This window comes from Amblyraja radiata, unplaced genomic scaffold, assembly GCF_010909765.2.
Source record: "Amblyraja radiata isolate CabotCenter1 unplaced genomic scaffold, sAmbRad1.1.pri scaffold_864_ctg1, whole genome shotgun sequence".
Lineage (NCBI taxonomy): Eukaryota > Metazoa > Chordata > Chondrichthyes > Rajiformes > Rajidae > Amblyraja > Amblyraja radiata.
The window spans coordinates 25,969-36,738 of NW_022630865.1; the positions used below are offsets into that span (position 1 = coordinate 25,969).

A 10,770-nucleotide genomic window follows, 5' to 3' on the forward strand; every position below is an offset into this window, starting at 1 on the left:
AATCTAGCTCTCTCTTGAAAGTATCCAGAGAACCGGCCTCCACCGCCCTTCCACAGATTCACAACTCTCTGGGTGGAAAAGTGTTTCCTCATCTCCGTTCTAAATGGCTTACCCCTAATTTTTAAACTGTGACCCCTGGTTCTGGACTCCCCGAACATCGGGAACATGTTTCCTGCCTCTAGCGTATCCAAACCCTTAACAATCTTATATGTTTCAATAAATCCCCTCATCCTTCTAAACTCCAGAGTGTACAAGCCCAGCCGCTCCATTCTCTCAGCATATGACAGTCCCGCCATCCTGGGAATTAACCTTGTAAACCTACTCACTCAATAGCAAGAATGTCCTTCCTCAAATTAGGGGTCCAAAACTGCACACAACACTCCAGGTGTGGTCTCACTAGGACTGAACTCTGAGCCTTGCGGAATGTATGGAGCAGAGGGATCTAGGAGTGCGGGTACGAGTAGGGCCGAAGGGCTTCTTTTCAATGCTGTATCACTCCATGACTCCATGACAAAGTGCTGGAGTAACTCAGTGGGCCAGGCAGCATCTGTGGAGAAGACAGGCACAAAGTGCTGGAGTAACTCAGTGGGTCAGGCAGCATCTGTGGAGAGAAGGAATGGGTGGCGTTTTGGGTCGACACCCTTCTTTGGTTTGGTTTAATTTAGAGATGCAGCGCGGAAACAACAGGTCTTTCGGCCCACGGAGTCCGTGCCGACCAGCGATCACCCCGTTCTCTAGCACTATCCCACGCACATTACGAACAATTCAGCAATTTTGCGGAAGCCGATTTATCTACATCCCTGAACATCTTTGAAATGTTGGAGGAAACCGGAACACCCGGAGTAAAAATCCACGCAGGTGAAGGCGAGAATGTACAATCTCCGCACAGACAGCACCCGTAGTCAGGATCGAGCCCGGGTCTCTGGCGGTGAGGCAGCAACTGTACCGGTGCGCCAGTGTGCCGCGCATAATTATATAACGGTTTCCTCCGCCATAAACGGACTCAATATGTGTAGTGGCCATTTGGCCTGTTTTGCATGTCATTGTGGATGGCATGTTCCTTTAAATTTTAGACTGCCCGTTATAATGTGGGTGGGATTTATGACGTGTCTTTGGGCGTGTTTATGCAGTTTAACTGCTTGCGTGGTAGTTTAGTTGGTTAGATTCGTTTTGGAGTGAAGAGGGATAATCCTTCGACTATGTCAAGCCACATGTCGAGCATGTCAAGCCACATGTCGCGCATGTCAAGCCACATGTCAAGATCATGTGAAGCATGGAGACACGAGGAATTTTCTAGTATCTGAAGTAATGAGCTGGAGTTCGAAGAAGATTGCCGGAACAAGTCGGAAAACCTTGGATGTATCTTACTGTTTTATATCTACAATAAAGAAAATATTCATTAAAAGACTGTGTGCTGAAGCTTTATGAAAGGAGAAGCTCTGAAGGTCTCTGAGGCATCTTGCATGCGTACCGAAGATATACCCCTTATCCCGTCTCACCCAATTAGTGGCTAGGGAGTTAATTTCCTGAAAGAATTGAAAAATCTGCCGCTACACTAAGTCGAAGGATACCTCCGGCAGGGGGGTAATTGCCAGTCCCAGAGAGTGGGACAGAAGAAGATAAGTAGAAGCGAACCTCCGGCGGGGGTAAATACCAGTCCCTGAGATAGGGACAGAAGATCGAAGTGCAAAGGCTAAGACCTCGGAGAGGCGCAACCAGAGCAGGACGACCAGGCTAAGACCTCGGAGAGGCGCAGGCATAGCAGGACGACCAGGCTAAGACCTCGGAGAGGCGCAGCCATAGAAGGTTGGTTCCAATCGTGGAACTGAAGAAGAAATACCAGTCCCAGAGAGTGGGACAGAAGATTTAACTGAAGACGGCAGGGCTAAGACCTCGGAGAGGCATAGCCAAAGAAAGAAGATTGGTTCCAATCGTGGAACTGAAGAAGATCTCGACCAGGAAGAGCCTTGAGGTCTATCAACAGCATCGGAACGTATCTGAAGACGTATCACTGGATTTGTGAGTACGAATCGATTATTACCGTTTGAATTAAAATCACGGTTTTAATTAAAAGAATTCTGTTACAGAGCTCAAGAAGCTGTTTTCTCCAGCGTGCCTGGGAACGGCAGACCGACCTTAGATTGTTTTGAATCTCTTGTGATAAAGCGCATTCCATTTGAATTAGCATCATTTATTTGGCACTTGGAATTAGAGAGAGGTTCTCTACATTATCGGTATGTTTTAGTTTTGGAAGAAATTGTTGATAATAACAAAGTCACTTTCGACTAATTTAAAGACTTGGCAATCTGCCAAGACCACTTTTTAAATCATGATTAAAGATGAAGACGAGGGCAGAGCTATGCCAGAAGAGCCACGCGGTGGCGAAGAAAGACCCAGACAACTTGAAGAAACAGATATTTCACATGCTGCCTGTCTGAGGGGAACCGAGAAAGAGAGAAATGAATTATGGTTGCAGGTTACCAGAGTAATTGATACACAGAAAAAACTCATGGAATCAGAAGAGAACCAGGACAAGGTGGAGGAGAAATTACGCCTGATAAGTAGCCTTAACCAGGAGCTGAAAGAGAAGCAGGACACACTGCTGGAAGCAGAGCATTCTCAAGAGGAACGTGAAAGACATTATAAGTGGGATTCCGAAAATACAGAGTATTATGATGAATCCAACGATGCTGCAGAAGCATGGTTAGAGCAAGTTGACAAAAGTAAATGTAGCAGAAAAGAAGTTACTAAGCAGGAAGAAGAAGGTGATGAAATAGAACCGGGAGATAGTATCTCAAATGTATCTTCACGAAGATCAGGCCGTAAATCTGGTAGCCCAGCCAGTTCGGTTTCGAGGGCTTCTGCTCGTTTGGGAGCCAAGGCTGAGTTAGCAGCGCTCTCAATAGAAGCGGATGCTATGAAGAAAAAACATGAGATGGCCCGACGGCAAGAAGAGATGATGCAACAGATGGCCCGACAGCAAGAAGAGATGACCAACAGGTGGCCCGATAGCAAGAAGAGATGGCGCGATGTCAGGAACAACTGGAATTAGATACAAAGTTGAAGGTGGCTAAAGCCAGAAAGGACATACTGGAAAGTGAAGGGTCTAGATGCAGCTCTAGATCGTCAAAGACGATGAGCTCTAGACAGAGAGCCAAAACTGCTCAGAGTGAATTGGCAGTTGGATCGATTCCACGGTCAAAGTCCACAGGATACCTTGGATTGGAAAACCTAAATAGGTTGAGTGAACCTTCAGCTCAGCAAATGGATGCTAGACCGAAACTAGCTACTATGGGAACATCCGTACAAACTCGAGATGGACCAGTGGACCAAGGAGAAGGGAATCAGGTTGGTCTATTGGCACTGTTGAATAAGCAATCTGAATTCAACGAGATTATAGCTCGACAAAATACCTCTCTCATTCTGCCACCAGTTGAAATTCCTACGTGTGGTGGAGATCCTTTGCGGTATGAAACTTTCGTAAGAGCCATAGAAGAGGTATTAGAGGCGAAAGTTAAGCATGAAAAGGAACGCTTACGATTTCTGGTGAAGTACACAAAAGGAAGTGTGAAGGTGCTTGTAGAAAGTTGTCAGATGGAGCCAGGCAACCAGGGCTATAATAAGGGGAGAAGATTACTAAAGGAACGTTTTGGTGATGAACAGAGGATTGCGAATGCATACATTGAAAAGGCCCAGGCTTGGAAAGAAATCAAGCCGGAAGATGTGGATAAATTGAGTGAATATGTAATATTTCTGAGAAGATGTTGCAGCTCGATGAAAAATCTTGGCTACATGGAGGAAATTAATCTTTCAAGTAATATGAGAATCATCATTAACAAGTTGCCTGGAAGAATGAGAGAAAAGTGGAGAGATAGGGCTGGTAAATTACGAGATAAGAGCAAACAAGTAGCCAGACTACCAGATCTGGTGGAATTTTTAGAAAGAGAAGTACGGTACATGTCAGATTCATGCAACGGGATTATTGAAGAAGCCAAGCCACTTGCAACTTATAAGGGTTCTACCTATGTCAAAACTAAACAAAAGACAGGGCCTAAGAAAAGCAATTTTGCTACCAATATAATACCTGAGAAGGTGTTGGGTGGTGCCAAAGAGGATGCACCGACCAGAAAGAACGAATTTTGTCCATTTTGCGATGAAGTAGGTCACACCATAAGATGGTGTCATAAATTTAAAGACAAGAAATATGAAAAAAAGATGGACTTTTTAAAAAGGAATGGAATCTGCTATGGATGTTTAAAGAAAGGGCACATGGTAAAAGACTGTAAGTGCCCAATAATTTGTGACAAATGTTAGCAGAATCATCCTGATGTGCTTCATCCTGTAAAGAAAGAGCCAGATCTTACTGAGCAGAAAAAGGAGTCAGCGGATGTTAATGCTATCACCTCGCCTCAAGTAACTGCACATATTGGGGCCGGAGAGAAAGCATGCATTTTCTCTATTTTACCAGTACAAGTGAGAAATAGGGAAACTAATGTAGTGTTGCAAACATATGCATTTCTGGATCATGGAAGTTCAGCTACTTTTTGCACAGAGAATTTGATGAGAAGGTTGGACATTACTGGAGAGAAAGTTAAAATTCAAATGCGTACCATGAATAAAGAAAAGGATTACCATAGTTATTATATAACAAATATGGAGATATCCAGTTTGGATGAAGATAATTTTATTCCAATTTCAGAGGGTTTCACACATGAAACAATGCCTGTTGGTCGTCAAAATTTACCCAGATGTGAAGACTTACAGCAATGGCCTTACCTGAAAGATGTCAAAATATCAAAGATAAATTCTGATATTGACTTACTTATTGGAACAAATGCTCTGAGAGCATTAGAACCTGTACAGATAATTAGGAGCCAAGGGGATGGACCGTATGCTATGAAGACCCTACTAGGATGGGTTATCTATGGCTCCTTGTGTAAGAATAAGGAAAGCACCAGCAAAATGAATTGCCGTGCTGTTGCTGTTAAGCAAATATCTACAGGTAAATTGGAAAAGCTGTTAATGATGCAATATAACCATGACTTCAATGAAAGTACCAGCCAGGAATATGAAGAAATGTCTAGAGAAGAATTACAATTCTTAGATATTATGAACCATTCAGTTAAGATGAAAAATGGACATTCTTGTTTGGTTTTAACTTTCAAGCAAGAAAGTGTTAATTTACCGAATAATCGTTATATGGCTAAACAGCGTATTCAAGGTTTGAAACGCAAGTTTGTTAAGAACATGACATTTCAAGAATTCTTACAGAATATGATTAATAATGATTATGCCGAAAGGATACCAACGAATCAACTATATCGAGATGATGGAGAGATCTGGTATATTCCGCACCATGGGGTGTACCACTCGAAGAAAGGGACATTGAGGGTGGTCTTTGACTGCGCGGCAGTCTTTAAAGGGACATCGTTTAACAGTGAACTACTGCAAGGTCCAGACCTTACTAACTCGCTCATTGGAGTTCTCATCAAATTTATGCAAGAACCGATAGCTTTGATGGCTGATATCAGATCAATGTTTCATCAAGTGAAAGTAACTGGTAAACATATTTTTATCTGCGATTCTTATGGTGGCCTGAAGGGGATGTGCAACAAGACCTTGTTGATTACCGAATGAAAGTACATCTTTTCGGAGCAGTGTCATCTCCAAGTTGTGCGAATCTCGCTTTGAGGAAAACCGCAGAGGATAATAAAGATTATTTCCCAGAGGAGGTAATTTCCACTTTGATAAATAATTTTTACGTGGGCGATTGCCTAAAATCCATATCTACTGAGTTAGAGGCAATTCAAATGGTGAAACACCTAACCTCTCTCTGCAATAAGGGAGGATTTGTACTTACCAAGTGGGTCAGCAACAGTCGTGCTGTTTTGGAAAGCATTCCACCAGATGACAGAGCGGAAGAAACCAAGGAGTTGGATTTAGACAAAGACAACTTGCCAATGGAAAGGGCACTGGGACTGCACTGGTGCGTGGAAACGGGTGTGTTTAAGTTTAAATTGTCGATTCAGGAACGACCAGTCACAAGAAGGGGTATCTTATCTGTGATTGGTTCAGTATACGATCCTTTGGGATTTCTTGCACCATTTATACTGCTAGCCAAGTTAATTTTACAGAATCTGTGTAGAGAAAAACTTGGTTGGGTTGAGAGTATAACTCAAACATCCTCGCACAGTTGGACAGAATGGTTAAAAGACCTCCACAAAATGTCAAAGTTTAAGATAGATCGGTGTCTAAAGCCTAAACCCTTTGGTAACATCGGAAATGCACAACTGCATCACTTTCGGATGCCAGCGAAAGTGGTTATGGGACTGTTTCATACTTAAGACTACAAAATGTAAACAAAAGAGTGCATGTTGCATTCTTAATGGGAAAAGCCAGAGTCGCAACATTGAAGCAAATGACGATTCCCAGAATGGAACTTACAGCAGCAATCTTAGCTGTTAAAATTGACATAATGCTGAGAAAGGAACTGCAATTTCAACTGGAAGAATCTACCTTCTGGACCGATAGCACTACGGTTTTGAAATACATTAACAATGAAAACAAACGTTTTATGACATTTGTTGCAAATAGAGTTTCCTTTGTACTAGGAGCTACTAATGTTTCTCAATGGAGATATGTTAATACAAAGGAAAATCCTGCGGATGAAGCCTCTAGGGGACAAACAGCAAATTGCTTGCTTAATAATAATAGGCCAAAGTTTCTTAGTAAGCCAAGTAGAGAATGGCCAAAGCTTGAACTCGGATTTGAAATCTCTACAAAAGATCCGGAAATTAAACAAAACATTTCGGTGAATGTGATTGAAAAAAACTCATATGACACCGTGAATAATTTAATTACCCACTTTTCATCATGGAATAAATTGATAACATCGGTAGCCTGGTTTCTTAAAATAAAAACAAGATTGTTGCTGACGATTCGGAAAAAGAGACAAATAACAGAAAGTATCTTGGAGGAGAATCCTGAGGAAAGGGAAACGGAGATCAAAGTCCAGATGCAAGTTTTTGAAGCTTCATATAGCCAATTGTCTTGATGATCTCCTCAAAGCAGAATATACGATCATTTCTTTCTGTCAAAGACAGAAATACAAAGAAGAGATATTAACATTGCAAGCTGGAGGAGAGGGGGTAAAAAGAAGAAGTCAATTGTATAAGCTCGACCCAATCTGGGAAGGAGATCTTCTGCGGATGGGTGGGCGCCTAAACAGATTGGCAATGCCTGAAGAAATGAAACGTCCTATCATTCTCGCTAAGGACTTTTACATAACGACATTATTATTACGGCATATTCATGAACAAATTGGGCACGGAGGAAGAAATTACATGCTATCCCAACTTCGTAAAAAATATTGGGTTACCAAGGATAATTCAGCAGCAAGAAAGATATTAAAAAATTGCATCATATGCACGCGAGAGCGTGGGAAACTTGGTATACAGAAGATGGCAGACTTGCCTGTGGAGAGGATCACTCCAGACAAACCTCCATTCACGGATGTGGGGGTGGATTATTTTGGTCCTATGGAGGTTAAGAGAGGACGTAGCCTTGTGAAAAGATATGGTGTGATCTTCACTTGTACGGCAAGTAGAGCGGTACATCTTGAAGTTGCATCTGCACTCGACACGGACTCATGTATTCAAGCATTAAGGAGATTTATTTGTCGACGGGGTCAAGTTACTTCGTTAAGAGCAATCGTTAATGGTTCAAATTTCGTTGGAGCGGATAGGGAACTAAAAAAAGCACTCAAAGACTTAAATCAGGATAAAATCCAATATACTATGCTTCAACAAGGCATAAAATGGAACTTTAATCCTCCAATGGGTTCATCATGGCGGTATTTGGGAATGATTAATTCGTATAGTACGAAATGTGCTGCGCTCCGTTCTTAGACAACAAATTTTGGATGATGATGGGTTACAAACTCTGTTTTGTGAAATTGAGGCGATTTTAAACGATCGACCTATTACGAAAAGTTCTGATGATCCTAATGACCTGGAAGTACTCACACCAAATCATATTCTTCTGCTGAAAACCAATCCAACACTTCCACCTGGGCTTTTTGTAAAAGAGGATTTGTATATGAAACGTAGATTGAAGCAAGTACAATATATGGAAAATCTTTTTTGGAGGAGATGGATACAAGAGTATTTGCCTTTAATCCAAGAACGACAACGATGGCTAAGGATTAAAAGGAACTTTGTTCCAGGCGACATTGTGTTGGTGGCTGACTCTACAGCATCTAGAGGTTCTTGGTTAATGGGTAGAATACTAGAAATCATGCCTGATGTTCAGGGTTTGGTGCGTATGGTGCGACTGAAAACAAAAAACAATGTTTTAATAAGACCAATAACTAAGTTGTGCTTGCTTCTAGAAGGCGAAAGCGAAGATGGAAGAGTCGATAAAGAATTGTGATTGCAGATATATAGTGCATGCTATTTTTTCCTCGTTAGTATAGTGGTTAGTATCCACGCCTAGCACGCGGGAGATCGGGGTTTCATTTCCCGACGAGGAGCTACAGGGTTCTATTCCCTGATCTTTTGATTTTGATTTTGATGTATGTTAAGCTTTTATGGCCACTTTTTTGATGTTCATTGGTAATTGCCTCATTATGTATTCAGAACAATTATGGGCCGGTATGAAGTGGCCATTTGGCCTGTTTTGCATGTCATTGTGGATGGCATGTGCCTTTAAATTTTAGACTGCCCGTTATAATGTGGGTGGGATTTATGACGTGTCTTTGGGCGTGTTTATGCAGCTTAACTGCTTGCGTGGTAGTTTAGTTGGTTAGATTCGTTTTGGAGTGAAGAGGGAGAAGGTTAATCCTTCGACCATGTCAAGCCACATGTCGAGCATGTCAAGCCACATGTCAAGATCATGTGAAGCATGGAGACACGAGGAGTTTTCTAGTATCTGAAGTAATGAGCTGGAGTTCGAACAAGATTGCCGGAACAAGACGGAAAACCTTGGATGTATCTTACTGTTTTCTATCTACAATAAAGAAAATATTCATTAAAAGACTGTGTGCTGAAGCTTTATGAAAGGAGAAGCTCTGAAGGTCTCCCTGAGGCAGCTTGCATGCGTACCGAAGATATTCCCCTTATCTCGTCTCACCCAATTAGTGGATAGGGAGTTAATTTCCTGAAAGAATTGAAAAATCTGCCGCTACAATATGCTAGTAATGTCCTGTTTACCAACTTGTTCACCCTCTGTGTTCCCCTCCTGCAGGGTTTAGGAGCAGTTGCTGTGGACGGAGAGACGGAAAAGTGAGCGGCCATTGAGGGCGGCCAGGGTGCAGGTGAGCCCCCCCCCCCAACCATCTGCTCGGTGTGCGGGCTGAGCCTCGAGGGGCTGCTCTTCGATGGAGGACCGCATGACGGGGCACAACAAGGAGAAGCGTTATGAGTGCGACGTATGTGGTAAGGACTGGCAGTACCCGAGCCAGCTGGAGACCCACCGGCGGCTGCACACGGGAGAACGCCCTTTCAACTGCTCGGAGTGCGGCAAGAGTTTCAAGAGGGCGACTGTCCTGGAGGTCCATCGGCGAGAGGCCCTATGGCTGCTCCACATGTGGCAAGAGCTTTAGACAGTTGTGGGCTCACTAGCGGGTGCAGAGCAGTGAGCGGCCCTTCACCTGCTCCGACTGCGGCAAATGCTATAAGTCATCCAAGGCCATGAAGGTGCACAGGCGGCTGCACACTGGGGATCGGCCATTCACCTGCAGCGACTGCGGCAAGGGCTTCACCCGCTACAGCAACCTGCTGAGCCACAAGCGCATCCACACGGGCGAGCGCCCCTACACCTGTGCCCAGTGCGGCAAGGGCTTCACCCAATCCAGCAACCTGCTGCAGCACCAGCGCACCCACACCGGCGAGCCTCCCTACACCTGCGCCCGGTGTGGCAAGGGCTTCACCCAATCCAGCAACTTGCTGAAGCACCAGCGCAGCATCCACACCGGCGAGCGTCCCTACACCTGTGCCCCATGTGGCAAGGGCTTCTCCCAGCGGACAACTTGCTGAAGCACCAGCGCAACATCCACACCGGCGAACGCCCCTATACCTGTGCCCAGTGAGGCAAGGGCTTCATCCAATCCAGCAAAATGCTGGTGCACCAGCGCACCCACACTGGCGAGCGCACCCTAAATCTGTACCCAGTGTGGCAAGGGCTTCACCCACTCCAGCAACCTGCTACAGTACCAGCGCACCCACACCGGCGAGCATCCCTACACCTGTACCCAGTGCGGCAAAGGCTTTACCAACTCCACCAGGCTGCTGTCCCACCAGCGGGTGCACGCGGGCGACCGTCCCATCCCCAGCCCGGTGTGTGGAGCCCGGCCATGGCTTTCCACACCCTGTCTCACCAGCACGTGCACACCAGTGTCCAGCCCTACGACTGCCCGTACTGTTGTGAGGCGTTTGACAGCTCGCGGTGGTTGCGGCAGCACCGGCGGACCCACGTCGGCGAGCAGCTGCTCCCACTGTGACAAGAGAGCACGGGGGCTGCGGGAGCACCAGCGGATACACACCAGAGAGGGACCGTTTGTGTGCGCTGAGTGTGGCAAGGGTTTCACCCGCATGTTCAGCCTGTGGCAGCACCGGCGTACCCACAGTGGTGAGTGTCCCTTCCCCGTTCCATCCTGTGGTAAGGGCTTCACCCGCCTTGACCACCTGCTGGAGCACCGGCGAGCCCACACCGGCCAGCGCCCTTTCACCTTCCCGCTCTGTGGCAAGGCCTTTGCCCGTTCCTCCAGCCTGC

At 45.1% G+C, this 10,770-nt stretch overlaps 1 long non-coding RNA gene across 1 annotated transcript; it reads left to right on the forward strand.

Moving 5' to 3' along the window:
- The first annotated feature begins 1,056 nt into the window (after positions 1–1,056).
- Positions 1,057–9,052, forward strand: LOC116970423. Its single transcript, XR_004411137.1, has 3 exons — positions 1,057–1,158; positions 7,146–7,148; positions 8,807–9,052. It is a non-coding gene; the product is annotated as an uncharacterized LOC116970423 (long non-coding RNA).
- Positions 9,053–10,770: the final 1,718 nt, after the last annotated feature.